At 48.3% G+C, this 13,424-nt stretch overlaps 1 protein-coding gene across 14 annotated transcripts in view; it reads left to right on the top strand.

Annotated features, from left to right (window-relative positions):
• thrb (thyroid hormone receptor beta) overlaps positions 1 to 13,424 on the top strand; it is a 50,328-nt gene that overhangs the window by 19,177 nt on the left and 17,727 nt on the right. For 8 of the 14 annotated variants that reach the window (XM_040188472.2, XM_040188478.2, XM_040188468.2 and 5 more), the window contains exon 2: positions 9,188 to 9,254. The exons of 3 other annotated variants lie outside the window; for them this stretch is intronic. The gene's annotated coding sequence lies outside the window, so the exon portion shown is untranslated. Of the gene's footprint in view, positions 1 to 6,212; positions 6,367 to 9,187; positions 9,255 to 13,057; positions 13,176 to 13,424 lie in introns of those variants that run through there. 3 more of the 14 variants (XM_078080912.1, XM_078080908.1, XM_040188471.2) reach the window with 2 other exon arrangements.

Genomic DNA, 13,424 nt, shown 5'->3' with positions numbered 1-13,424 from the left:
TTTGTTAACCGCGTTTTGTAATTGTAAAATAGAAACGATAAATACGCAAACCCATTCGTCATAAGCTTTAATGATCCTTTTCATGGGAGAACAGCGGTGTGTTGTGCAGAGCCGAGCCGGTTTCCCGTCCAGCTGCCGGTGAAAAGCTGTGCGCGCCGCTCGGGCTGGAAAAGAAACCTCCGCTCGGGGGTCGTGTGGGCCCAGCTGTTGTTGGATGGAGATGAGCCCAGTGTGCACCGGATAAAAAACAAACTGGATCCAGACTCCGGTCGCAGCACCACGTGGCGTCCGCGCGTTCACGGTGCTTGTGTGTGTGTTTGAGCGCCCGTGTCCAGGCCGGCGTGTTTGCCGTGCGCCCGCCGATGGACGCGCTCTTTGCAAAGCGTGTGACCATCGGAGCCCCGCTGGGGAGAACGACACCGTACGTCTGCGTGCCCGGCTCCATTTAGAAGCTCTTGTTCACTCGCTCTCTGCAAAATGTCTTCCACATGAGTTTCTTATTTCTTCTGCCTTTTTTAATTTTTTCTTTCTCGCAGCAAATGCTGCAGAAATCAGCTTGCAGCGCGTCTGCCCAGAAACCTCTTGTTCACCCGATACCTGAACAGGGTACAGCCGGCCTGCTCCCATCATGCATTTGTCCTTTCCCCTCCTTCTCTCCCAGCGTCTCCTTGCATGCCAGTCTCGGAAAACCGAGCGTTTAATGTGAAGGAAAACCCCGACCCGGATCCTACTGGTTTATTCTGAATATTAAATCCTGAGTGTATGGCTCATTTCTTATGCCAAATATCACCTTTTACTGAGGGACCTGGGGAGACTGTACGGAGGACTGACAGGTTTTTACGGTGTGTTGTCTTCTATGAATAGACTTTAGGAGGTGCACGGACAGGCTTTCACCGCCAACAGTTTTACTGCCCGTAGCGACTTGTAAACGGAATAATTACAGCTCGGCTGATTTGGACGAGAGTGACGCTTATAGTTCATGTAAAGTCTTTACGGCATGTGGCGGGACTGAAGGAGAAGGCCGAGGTCAACAGTTTAGGCCTGAAGGTCAGTTCTTGAAATGTGTGTTCTTGTTGTTGCAAATCACCGAGCAGGGAGTCTCTTCGAGGTCAACGGCCGCACACGAACAGACACACTATTGCGCTGAACAGCAAGATAACCTTTCGCTTTTATTGTCATAACAGTGCCGTCTTTTTGCCAGAATACATTGTATCATCAGCGTGTGATGTGTGTTCTGCTTTCAGGCGTTGTTTGCATACCGTTGGGAATAATAGATAATGCCTCGCTTAAGGCTTTTTTTTTTTTTTTAAGCTGTTGAGACGTGTCTTTGTGTGGAATTCTGTAATACAGGAACCGGCCATGTGAGCATGCGTTTCCCGTGCAATACCGGTCCGCTGCAGGCGGACGATCTGGCTGCTCGTGGTGAAAGCAGTTCACACACTAACACGCTTCGGATACCGTTCCAATGCAGAGAGGTCGCAGGGGGAGGGGGGTGCAGATTGTGGTGCCAGGCAGTTGGATACCAGCTGCGCGAGGTGGAGTTGGCACAACATGCAAGGTCGGCGTTGACAACGCTGCAGGGGTAAAACGGTTCATTTTCCTTTTAAGGTTACATTTAAAATACAGGGTGCTTGGAATCACTTTTAATGCGGCAATTACTTTCGGCATATTTGCACATCTTTTGGTACAAAGTCCATTTTCCGTGCAGCGACCGCTACTTCCTGCTGCTCTCACACCTCCTCACCGCCTGTATAAATACATCTAAATAAATGCGCTTCAGTGAGCAAAGTACAGTCATCCGCGGTGCTGACGACTTCTTTTTAATATACAAACCACTAAATGCTTTAGAAAAATGGGATTTGGCTGGAATAGGCTGTTATTACTGTAGTAGATGAGGTGTTCAGGTTCCTTTTACTGCAGTAGATGAGGTGTTCAGGTTCCTCTTACTGCAGTAGATGAGGTGTTCAGGTTCCTCTTACTGCAGTAGATGATGTGTTCAGGTTTTTCCTGCTGCAGTAGATGATGTGTTCAGGTTCCTCTTACTGCAGTAGATGATGTGTTCAGGTTCCTCTTACTGCAGTAGATGATGTGTTCAGGCAGTTCTTACTGCAGTAGATGAGGTCTTCAGGTGTTTCTTACTGCAGTAGATGATGTGTTCAGGTGTTTCTTACTGCAGTAGATGATGTGTTCAGGTGTTTCTTACTGCAGTAGATGATGTGTTCAGGTGTTTCTTACTGCAGTAGATGATGTGTTCAGGCGTTTCTTACTGCAGTAGATGAGGTCTTCAGGTGTTTCATACTGCAGTAGATGAGGTCTTCAGGTGTTTCTTACTGCAGTAGATGATGTGTTCAGGTGTTTCTTACTGCAGTAGATGATGTGTTCAGGCGTTTCTTACTGCAGTAGATGAGGTCTTCAGGTGTTTCTTACTGCAGTAGATGATGTGTTCAGGTGTTTCTTACTGCAGTAGATGATGTGTTCAGGCGTTTCTTACTGCAGTAGATGAGGTCTTCAGGTGTTTCTTACTGCAGTAGATGATGTGTTCAGGTGTTTCTTACTGCAGTAGATGATGTGTTCAGGCGTTTCTTACTGCAGTAGATGATGTGTTCAGGCGTTTCTTACTGCAGTAGATGATGTGTTCAGGCGTTTCTTACTGCAGTAGATGATGTGTTCAGGCGTTTCTTACTGCAGTAGATGATGTGTTCAGGCGTTTCTTACTGCAGTAGATGATGTGTTCAGGTGTTTCTTACTGCAGTAGATGATGTGTTCAGGTGTTTCTTACTGCAGTAGATGTAACATGTTGCCCCCCCCCCCCCCCCCCCCCCCCCCCCCCGCGCTGTCTAAAATCCTTCAGCCTGCTTACTGATGCACATCTAATGACAGCAGTTAAGACAAGAGAACTGCTGGGTTCAAATTGTCAGAATGAAATCTTCCTCCGTCCTCCGCCAAGCCAGACAGTATTCCCCCCCCTCTCCTCCCCTCCTTCAGTTTCTCTGCATCTTTTTCCTCCCTTTTCCTTTTTTTCCCATTGGGAACAGCTTACTGCAGTATCCTTAAAGTCCCTGCATGTGTCCTGGGTTGTCCTCTCTTACGCGCACCGCGGCGATGTGGAGCTCTGTCGGCTCAGGGTAGGTGCACACTTCTGATGTGGGGAGCGGGAGGAGGGGGGGGGCGCAGGCAGAGGCTATGATGCCGCTTTATGCTCTCCTTTCAGTGGTTACCCTCGGCATACACTGCTGTCATCAAATTGAAAAGGGCTCCTTTTCCCCCCCCATTTTTTCGTTTGGAGCCTGGAACAGTGTGCATGAGGCTGGAAAAAAACAAAACAAAAGAGGCAAGAATTAAAAAAATCTGTATCGCCGCAAAAGCAGTGTGCAAGCTGGCCCATTGTCCTAATGTGACCCACTCCGGCTCATGCACGCGAAAGCAGAGACTGTCAGGCTGGAAGGGAGGCGCGTGTGTGTGTGTGTGTGTGTGTGTGTGTGTGTGTGTGTGTGTGTGTGTGTGTGTGTGTGTGTGTGTGTGTGTGTGTGTGTGTGTGTGTGTGTGTGTGTGTGTGTGTGTGGATGTTTTGTGAAACGTTTGTATAAACATGCATGACAATTTTTATGTATATGTTTTTGCAAAAAAAAAAACGTTGCACATTATTCTCTATATGTTTACAGCGTAAACCTCTGCCTGACACACACAACCTCTCTCTCTCACACACACACACACACACACAATTTGCTGTGGTAGAGGAATTGTCCCTCATATTCATCCTCATCACCTTGTTCTTTTTGGCAGTTGCGCAATGCAAGTTAATCCTATATTGATAATTAAAAATGTCCCCTGATGGAAGCTGCTCAATAGTTCTTTCTATGCGAGGCCGTCGTGGGCCTGCTTTCATCTTTAATGGAGTTCAATTCATCAACATATTAATCCCAAGGCCACGATAAACAAAGCTCACTAAACAGACAAATGCAATTCAATCTGCTCCGGCACACGAACGCATTTCCTTATAACTCACATTTTATTAGCCCACACATTTAATGTTCTACTTTCCCTCTCGGACATTCTTCTTCATTTTTTAGTTTCTCTTTCTTCATAAAAGCTTTATCCCCGAACAGTCCCAGTGTGAAGGAGAGTGCTAATCGATGAATGATTTAGTCTTTTAAATGTTCTTATTTATTCAACCAACTAAATCTGGAGAGAAAATTATGTGAATTCTTCCTGATACATGATCAAAATGACTCTTCAGTCTTTTGTCTTGTTTTTTATTATTAATGCTCCCAAAAGACATTTCCTTTTTTGTCTTTTTTTTTTAAATGTCCTCTCCCTTCCTGATGCCAAATATTGAAATAGTTTTCCTCTCCTGTGCATTTTCATCCTTTTCCTTTTCCTGTCTGATTTACAGATGAGTGCTTAAAGTTCTAATTACATTCATGTTCTTACTTTTTTTTCCACCGGCTGCACATTTTTTGGATCCAATCTCCTTCCTGCTGTTGCTGTAATGAATTCACCTGCTTGAAGCATAATGTTGACACCAACATAACACTTTCAAACCTCCCAAAACAAATAATATACTTGTCGCATTGGTCATCAAACATTATTGCACAAAATCTGTTTTTTGCCCTTATTTTGAAAAAGAAAATTCCTATAAAGCTTAATTTAAGGCTAAAAGGAAAAATGACATGCCTCGGTGGATACTCCCTTTACCCCTTTTTAAATCGAATTATTCATAATTACTGCCACTCATGATCATGGGTCTTTGCTTAGCCTACTTCCTGTTTTTGGTTTGCAGAGGAGGCCTGAGAGATGCAGCCACAGAACAAGGACCAGATCCAGGCCAAAGGGCCGTGCTTAGAGATAAGATGCACCTTTTTATCTGTTCCTATAACGCGGAGGGCAGATAAAGGTCAGATTAAAGATTAAAGTACCTTTTACTACCGATACTGAAAGCTCAATACTGGAAATATATAACGCTCAGGCTGATGTGTCTGATTACATCACTCTGTGATGCTGTTGTGTGAGCAGCGAACCCTTCATTCATATTTGGGAATCAAAACCATGAAAATGAACTACTGCATTCAAACATGCATGTCATCACGCAACAAACGAAAAAGCGAAACACTCGTTAGCGACGAGCGATGTAATCGGCCCTTGTAAATTGAGCTCATGGTGACACACGGCGCTCCTCAACATGACAGCTTAAGGCCGGTGCGTGCTTCTGCGTCTGCGTCGGCGCACTCGTTTCAATTCATGGTTCTAAAGTCTTGCGTGTGTTGCAGAGCGATTCACCGCCAGAACATCAGGCGGAGTGACGTGTATTTGTCTAAGACGACCTAGAGCAGGGGTCTCAAACTCGCGGCCCGCGGGCCAATTGCGGCCCTCGGGACGATATTTTGTGGCCCCCGCCTTCATATGAAAGTGTAATGTTTGTGCGGCCCGCGAGTTCTATATTGTAGCAACCTCGCTGTTAGCAGCCACTTACAACCTCCACCCCAGCGCCGACCGCTCCGTTCGCCGGTCGGACCGTCAGTGTCATCCCCCCCGTCGGCCATAATGGTCTGGCCCGCGCTCGGTCGAGGTGGGCTGCATCTGGCCCGTACCTGACTTGAGTTTGAGACCCCTGACCTAGAGAGTCACGTCTATTTATTTATTTATCATAGCCTTTATTGCCCCGTGCGTCGCCACTGCTGCTTTTCATCGCAGACACATTTGTCCCGTATTTTCCTCCACAACTTTGCGCACCTCTCGACCGGCAAACCGGCGTTTGCGGCGATCTCCCTCCGTGAATCCAACCGGCTTCTACAACCCACCGATGACGGCTCGTATAAGCGCTCATATTTACGCATTTCTTCCGACAAAAGTAAGTAAAGCAAGGGAGACGCAATGGGGTCTCGCGTCTGCGTCGCTCTGAAAATGCAGAAGCATAAACTGTGTAGAATTTACATCTGAGGAAAAGAAAGCCAATTGCATTACTGACTCTGTGTTCTCTGTAATGTAGTAAAAAAGAAAAAAGAAAATACTCAACGGAATACAGACCGCAAAACCATTGAAAGCATTAATTTCTCCCCCCCCCCTGTGCGGTTCAGTGTCTCCTCCCACAGCCTTTCATGGCGGTTCTCTTAAGTGCTCCATCTTTCTTTCTGCACCGAAACACTTGGGCGCTGGCCTGAGATCTTTATGAGCTCCATGTCCTCCCCCCCCCCCCCCCCCGTCCTCCTTCACAGCCATGGACCCTTTTTGATCTTTTCCCTGCATTGTGAATCATCAAAGACGAGCACATTACATTGTTAAAAAGGAAGAACCCCAAAGTACGCAGTGGACTCAAGAATTCCACCGGCAGTGGATTAGAGGGAGCTCCGGGTTGAAGCTCGAGGCCAGGTAACATGATATTTCCTCCCGTGATTTACAGTGACCACAGTCAACCACAAGGTCGACTGCTGCCAAATTACCAACCTAATTACAGACAATATGTTTTATTGTTGTAATCACAGCCCAACTCACCCCGCTTCACTTTCCTTTCATCATTCAGTCACTTCTGCCTCAACATTTCCCCCCGTTTGCTGTTTAAAAAACATGCAAACACAAGCGTGTCTCGTTTATGCTTCTATCTGATGGCGGCAGCCGCAGTTATGTAGGCCATTTGAGTATTTGTTTACCTGCAGCGCTTTCAGAAAACCCACAGAGGAACGTCAACAACAACAACACCACGCAGGTCTGAACCGCCGGAGCGCGGCGGCGTGCACTGCAGAGCAGATGATCCGGGCGATTGTGCCCAGACCGAGCCGCCGTTCGCTGATACGAATTTTTCCGACCACGTTCTTGCACGTCGCACTTTCCAGAGCACAAGATCCGAGGCGAGTTTACAGACGCGTCTGCGAGCTCCGCCCGCCCGTCCCTGATTCTTTTGGAGTTAGTCGTGGAAGCCTCGGTATTGTCGCACTTCACCCCGACCCCCCCCCCCCCACACACACACACACACACACCCTGGAGGAGAACCCGTAGGGTCTTTGACCTCTCCGGGCCCGAAAGCCATTTTCGCTCACTCTCCCTCGGCCTGAACCTTTCGTGCTCTCGGCTCACTGCACTGGAAAGGATGGAGACTAACAGCCAAGGTGGATGCTGGGAACGTGCGTCACAATTTCAAATATAACTCAAATCGCCATGGAAACTGAGTGAGACGGGATCAGAGGGTGTTGTTGTTTTTTTGTTTTTGTTTTTTTCTCTTTGTCTCCCTTCACCAAAATACATCCACACACATTTCCGGATAACCGCATCGCAATCTGAATGTTTTAGTACTGCATCATTGATTTAGGGGGGTTGACGAGTGAAGTTGTCTCCTGTCATTCGCTCTGTGGGCTTAGCGACTCCATTGACGATGATGTCATTGTGAGATTGGGAAGGGCTTTTAAACCAGTGTTACGCCACTGATCCAAATCCACCACCGAAGACGCCTTTCAAAGAGTCAAATCCGCCGCATCGGCGTTCATAAAACATGCACGAAAGTCAAATGCCGTCCATAATAGCAGCTGCTTGTATCGTTGTGTTGCATGTTTATATTGTGACATGGTGACTTTTGTGCGCTGATATGAACAGCTCTCTTTACTGTGCCGGAGGGAAAAGGATTCGTGCATTTCGTTGTTTGTTCTTTCGTAATTTTGGGTCAACTTCAGGAGGTCCGCTCTTCGCAGAATGAATTTGGAAGCGCATTCTGTTGCTTCTGTTAAGTGTTTCTCACACCCCAATATGATGCATTTAAAAACCACTGTCCACAGCGTGGAAGTGTGTGTGTGCGTCTGCATCGGATTCTGAAAGGGGGCCTTGTGGAGTTTTAAGTGCAGCACTAATCACAGACATGGTTGCATTTTGTTCGACAAGTTTGCGGTCTTGGCTTATTGCATCATATACGTGTTGATGAGTGGGAGTGTGTGGTAGGATTGTGTAGCATATTTTTTCTAAAGCCCTGTATGTGTGTGTGTGTGTGTGTGTGTGTGTGCACACCAGATCCAGATCCACTCTGCAACTTTTATCTACATGTATTTTGTATTTTAATATATTACATGTGATGTGTCTGAAGCAGAACCAGGGCCGCAGAAACAAATAATAAAGGAGGTGGCTCTTTAACGAGCACTAGAAACTAGTTTTTCTACGATTTTTAAGAAGTGTTGCTGGAGAGCCGGAGGAGGCTAAACTCGAGCTTTAACCCGCTGGGACTCTGCAAGCGAAATAATGCAAATCAGACCTGAGGAGAATGTGAAAATCAGCATTACGCACAAATGGGACTTAATTATGATGTGCTGTTATAGACGGCGTAATTAAAACAACAATCCAGACGATGGAGCGCCGTCGAGTCATCTGCGCGCACGTGTGTGTGTGTGTGTGTGTGTGTGTGTGTGTGCGCCCCCCCCCCCCCCCCCCCCCGAGTGCCCATTAAGTCTGATTACACGTGATTGCTCCCTGTCGGAGATGACCAGCCCACTAATGGCACAAACAAATGCTTTGCTTTCTCACTCTCGCAGGCGAATCCCCCCCCCCCCGTCCTTTTATTCTCCTTCTTCTTTCTTAACTCCAATGTTTTTTTGGCAAAACCCTCGTCTCCGATTCCAAGCCAAGCGTTTCTGCGTCTCTGCACATGTTGTTTTGGAGAAGTTGTTTTATCAATTGCACATTTCCTGCTGAGATGCCGTTCTTCTGACGCGCACACACACACACACACACACACACACACACACGGACAATACGGTTTGAACCTATTTGAGGGTCCGAGAGGGGAAAGAAAGTGCTCCCACTGGCATTCCTCCGCCCCTTCAGTATTTATGGTGGTAACCACACGTGTCCACTACCGGAGGTCACGTTAAAGCCACTGTGGGAGTTGCTGTGTTGAGGGTTGTGTTGCATGTAGGTCATCTTAGCCGGATGTAGTGATCCAACAACATCCTGTCGCTCGCACTCGCCCCACTGGACATAAAAAGCACGTGTGTTCTTTATCTATTGTCCCTCGACCAGCGAGAAGCTTTTAGATTGAGCGATTGTTTTCTAGCCTTCCAGAGGACAAACTGTTTTTCTGTAGCTTTGCTGCCATTTTCATCTCAACTGCTCATTAGCTTGACTCTGCTCTCTCTCTCTCTCTCTCTCTCTCTCTCTGTGTGCATGTGTGTGTGTGTGTGCGTGCGTGCGTGCGTGTGTGTGCGTGTGCGTGTAGGTGTTTCTCTCGGGGAGCTCAGCTGCTCCTCTGCGCTGCCTGGAGTCAGACATCACCACCTCCTCTGGTAAGACCTTTACGCTCAATTCCATAGACATCCTGCCAATACACCGTTTCTCCCCACCAGACCCCCCCCCCCCCCCCCCACACACACACCCTCCGCTGCGAACAACACACACACACACACACACACACGGGAAATCAGGGTGTAGCAGCGGCGAGTGGTGATGTAAATGTAATGAAGCTGAAATCCTGGTACTGATCCAGGCTAAATCATCGTGTGCAGACTGCGGATCTGTCTGCTCTGTTTCTCGTCTTCGGGGTTGACAGCAGCAGCCGGTGCACGTTGTCTCACAGGGCCGGCTTAATTCATCATTTTTATTTATTTGAAACACTTGAAGGACTTGGCCTCCATGTCATCTCGGATCTGACCTCTGGGTCCGTTCAGCGGCCGTGTGTTGCAGCTTTCTGGTGGGAAAATCTCGCGGCTTTCGTCATGAATCTGAATTGTGTCCATTTTCAGAGAAAACGAAGGGGGGAAGTCAAGGGGAAATTTAACTTCTACAATTCAAAGACGACTCCCTCGGCTGACGGAAGATTTAGGGGAGCTATTAAATGAGATTAATAGTCAGGAATTAAACTGAAGCATATGAGAGCGTGCTGCGCGAGCATCATTTCCAACGGTTGCTCCCGATGTCTGACCCAACACAGGCGGCTACTCCCCCACAGTTAGCATAATGGCTAACAATATCGTTAGTCATTATTGTAATGGCCGATGTCCTGGTGATTTAGCTGCAACGGCACTGTATACAGCTGAAATGCAGTGACTTAGTGTATGACACTGTTGCATAAGAATATTATCCAGAAGAGGAAATATCTATTATTGGACTGGCACATGCTGGCGTTCTGCTCTGCAAACTGCAATCAAACGGTTTGACCCCCACGTGGTGCCGCAGAACGTCACGTCGGCCGTAAAGAGTTTATTCCCCTACAGGCGTCCGTGCAGGCCAAACCATCGCTTCTTTTAAACAGCTGATTCAACCTCCCCTGTGATTGATTTTCATGTCAGCGGACCCACAAACGACAACGTGAAATTGTTTTTCGAGCGTGGAAGGATGACAGCGGCTGCACTCACAGGCACGGCCCCGCCGGGCTGGAGCTCTCGACAGAGGTCGGCCTTGTTTGCGGCGAGGAGGGACGTGCATGTGACGGCACCCAAAAGGCCTCAGTCTGCACACGTAAAAGAAGAAAATGTTCCCCCCCCGCCGGGTGTTTTTTTTTTAATGGCCGCCACGCCACCGATGCATTTATCGGGATGAAGTCGTCCCGCTCGGGCGTCCGGTGAGGGATCGGGCTCATGACTGTGCACGTGGCAGCGAGAACACCACCACCACCACCACCCCGCCCCCCCCCCCCCCCCCCCCCCTCTGTCTCGGCCCTGTTGTTGTTAATGTAATATTTTAAATGCGCCGCGGACTCCCCCGCTCCGCTGATTTGCCCATCAGCTCCAATTCTTTATTGAAAACACCATCTGCTGTCCTTTTCGTGATACCGGTTGCCGCGGCGACGCACCTGTATCACGTTGCACGGCGTGATACAGCTTCGTAAATTAAGTATCAGGTGGCTCCCGTTGGAACGTTTGGGCGGATCAAGATCGACTCTTGTCTGAACGCGACGCCCCCCAAATTAAAATGCATGTCGCTCGAAGCCGAGAGCCGGTTGTTTACTCCTCGTGGCGGTCGGGATCGTCACTGGAGACGGTTACGGCGGCTGATATTTAGACTCCGATGAGGCCCCCGATGAACAGCGTCATTCTGTGTGGTGAATCGTGTTCATGCAGGAGCCCTGCAGCACACAGGGGCCCCACATCTACTGTCTATTTTCTAATCTAATACCTTTTTTTGTAAGCTAGGGAGACATTAATTATTAAACATAACACTGTTCTCCAAATGTTGTCTATTTGGACACTGCACAGAACTTCACTGTTTCCATGTGTCGGCATCACATTTTTTATTTGGGTTCTGCTGTAACGTTGCCAGACACTTCTCGTAAAAATCTAAACACCTTTTTTAATTATTTTTTTTGGACCTACATTGCTGCGTGTTCTCGTTCTGCACCACACCGATGTGTGTTTTTGGTTGTCCGCATTCCTTGGACACAAACACGCGACCAACGGTCCAGATTGAGAAAAAAAAACGAAAGCCCACGTGACGGACGTTCACATCTCTGGCTTCATCGCGCAAGGCGCACTTCGTACACAGCGACGACCTCGACGTTTCCTCTGTTCTAGCGTCTGCAGAAATGTTCACCTACTAAAGAGTCCAAAGAAAATGTCTCGAGGCGGAATGTTTTCCTTGTGGTGGGAAACCCTGTTTACGCCCGGCGTCACCGCGTGCGCCTCCTCTTCAACCGCACTCGCCAAACACTTATGAGAAGAGGCCTCGCTGAGATTCTGCCGGTAGTTGTGTGTGCGTGAACACGGTGGGCGGCACCTTTTGATCCCGTCTTTTTGCGTTGGCCTCCTCTTTCTCGAGGGAATAATCCTCACCCTGCGTTGGGAAACGCTGTTGGACTTTGAAAGCGAATGTGTCTTTCGTTACCGTAATGTCAGACTCCAAGAACGTTGAGTTCTCTCCCGCACTTCCTGTGTCGCTCGGCTTCCCTTCGTCCCTTCCCTCGCCCTGCAGGGTTCATGGCGGAAAAAAGACTTTATGGGACGGCAGCTGACATTTAAACGAGAAACAGGCGGAAGCTGTTTAGCCAAGAGACGGCCGACGGTCTTAATCCACGATGACAAACCGTGCATTCAGCTGATCCGCTGCACGCTGTGATCCACCGGCGTGGCCAAAGGAACGTCGACGCCATGTTCATTTTGCATAGATATCACAACGTCAGCGTGCTTTACGTCTCGCTGCGATGCTGAGCGCGTCGCGAGTAGCATCAACCCTGCTCGCTGATTTCAGTTTGCACTCATTCCACACACATGGCGACGTTTTACTCGCCGCAGCGTCACGCGGCGCCTCTCGTCATTCAGGATGTGCTGGTTGTTGTGGAGGAGAAATTTAAAAAAAATGGGCAGAGAAGGAAGCGCTCGCCCACAGTGCCGCTTCCGTCTGCAACCAGAGGCACGAGACACACCCACAAGACGGTGCAGAACCCACCAGCGGACCGCCGTGTGTGTGTGTGTGTGTGTGTGTGTGTGTGTGTGTGTGTGTGTGTGTGTGTGTGTGTGTGTGTGTGTGTGTGTGTGTGCGCTTCTACCGTACAGCCGGAAGCTTTGCTGCTTTGTCGACCCCTTGAGTCTCTGAAGTGGAAGTTTTTTACATCGTCAGATGTCAAGCAGAGCCGCCGACGTCTCGACGCAGCACTATTTAAAATCACTCTCTTACTATTTGGGCTTTTACCTTTTCTTAATGGGTGTCGCCGCGGGCGACGGAGAAAACACAGACATCCTAACTCGTCATTTAGTCCATTTTACCCCAGAAAAAAAAAAAAACCTCAACGAAGTGTTGTCTGAGTCACATTTTATATGAGTTTACGTATCCATTTGTGCTCCTACACACACACACACAGCAGTGATGAATTAGTCGGGTTCTTTGCAGACACATGAAGCCGTTTAAAGCAACTGTGTTGATGTATAAAGGCGGCAGTATCTGGTTGTGAGGTTAAACTTGGGCCAACTTGAAAGCTGCTGCAGGTATCGCACGCACACACACACACACACACACACACACACACATCACTTCCATGGCTTCAGAGCAAACAGCCGGCTGCGGTATGAATTGCTCAGCACTTTCTCATTTCTTTTCCAGGTCTCCGCTTGTGTTCCGTTCAGGGAAAGTCGAGGGTAAAAACCAATATGTGCACATACAGCAAACGGACAAAATGTGATACACGATGTCTCGCCAGGAGCGGTGTTCCTGTGTCGTCAGCGTCGGGGAGGAAACCGGTCGGGCCACTTTTTAAACTGGACTGAATATGTTCATAGGTACTTGAAGGAGATTGTGACATTTTGTAGAGCTTCCTTTTGTCCACTTTATAAATGCACAAAATATTGTAATGTTTTTTGCCAAACTGGCATGGTTAGTAAAAATAAACATCAAATGGAGGAAGTGAGAAAGCGGAGAAGGCGAAAGCTGGATGCAAAGGGAAGCGGTGGGCTGCAGTGACCCTGCTCATTTCCACTGCAGCTAATTCACGCCCGCGGTGGAAGGCCATTATTGTCACTCTTGTTTAT

This window comes from Gasterosteus aculeatus, chromosome 10 (assembly GCF_964276395.1).
Source record: "Gasterosteus aculeatus chromosome 10, fGasAcu3.hap1.1, whole genome shotgun sequence".
Taxonomy (NCBI): Eukaryota; Metazoa; Chordata; class Actinopteri; order Perciformes; family Gasterosteidae; genus Gasterosteus; species Gasterosteus aculeatus.
The sequence above is the reverse complement of the archived record's forward strand: the minus strand, read 5'-3'. Positions and strand labels throughout refer to the sequence as shown.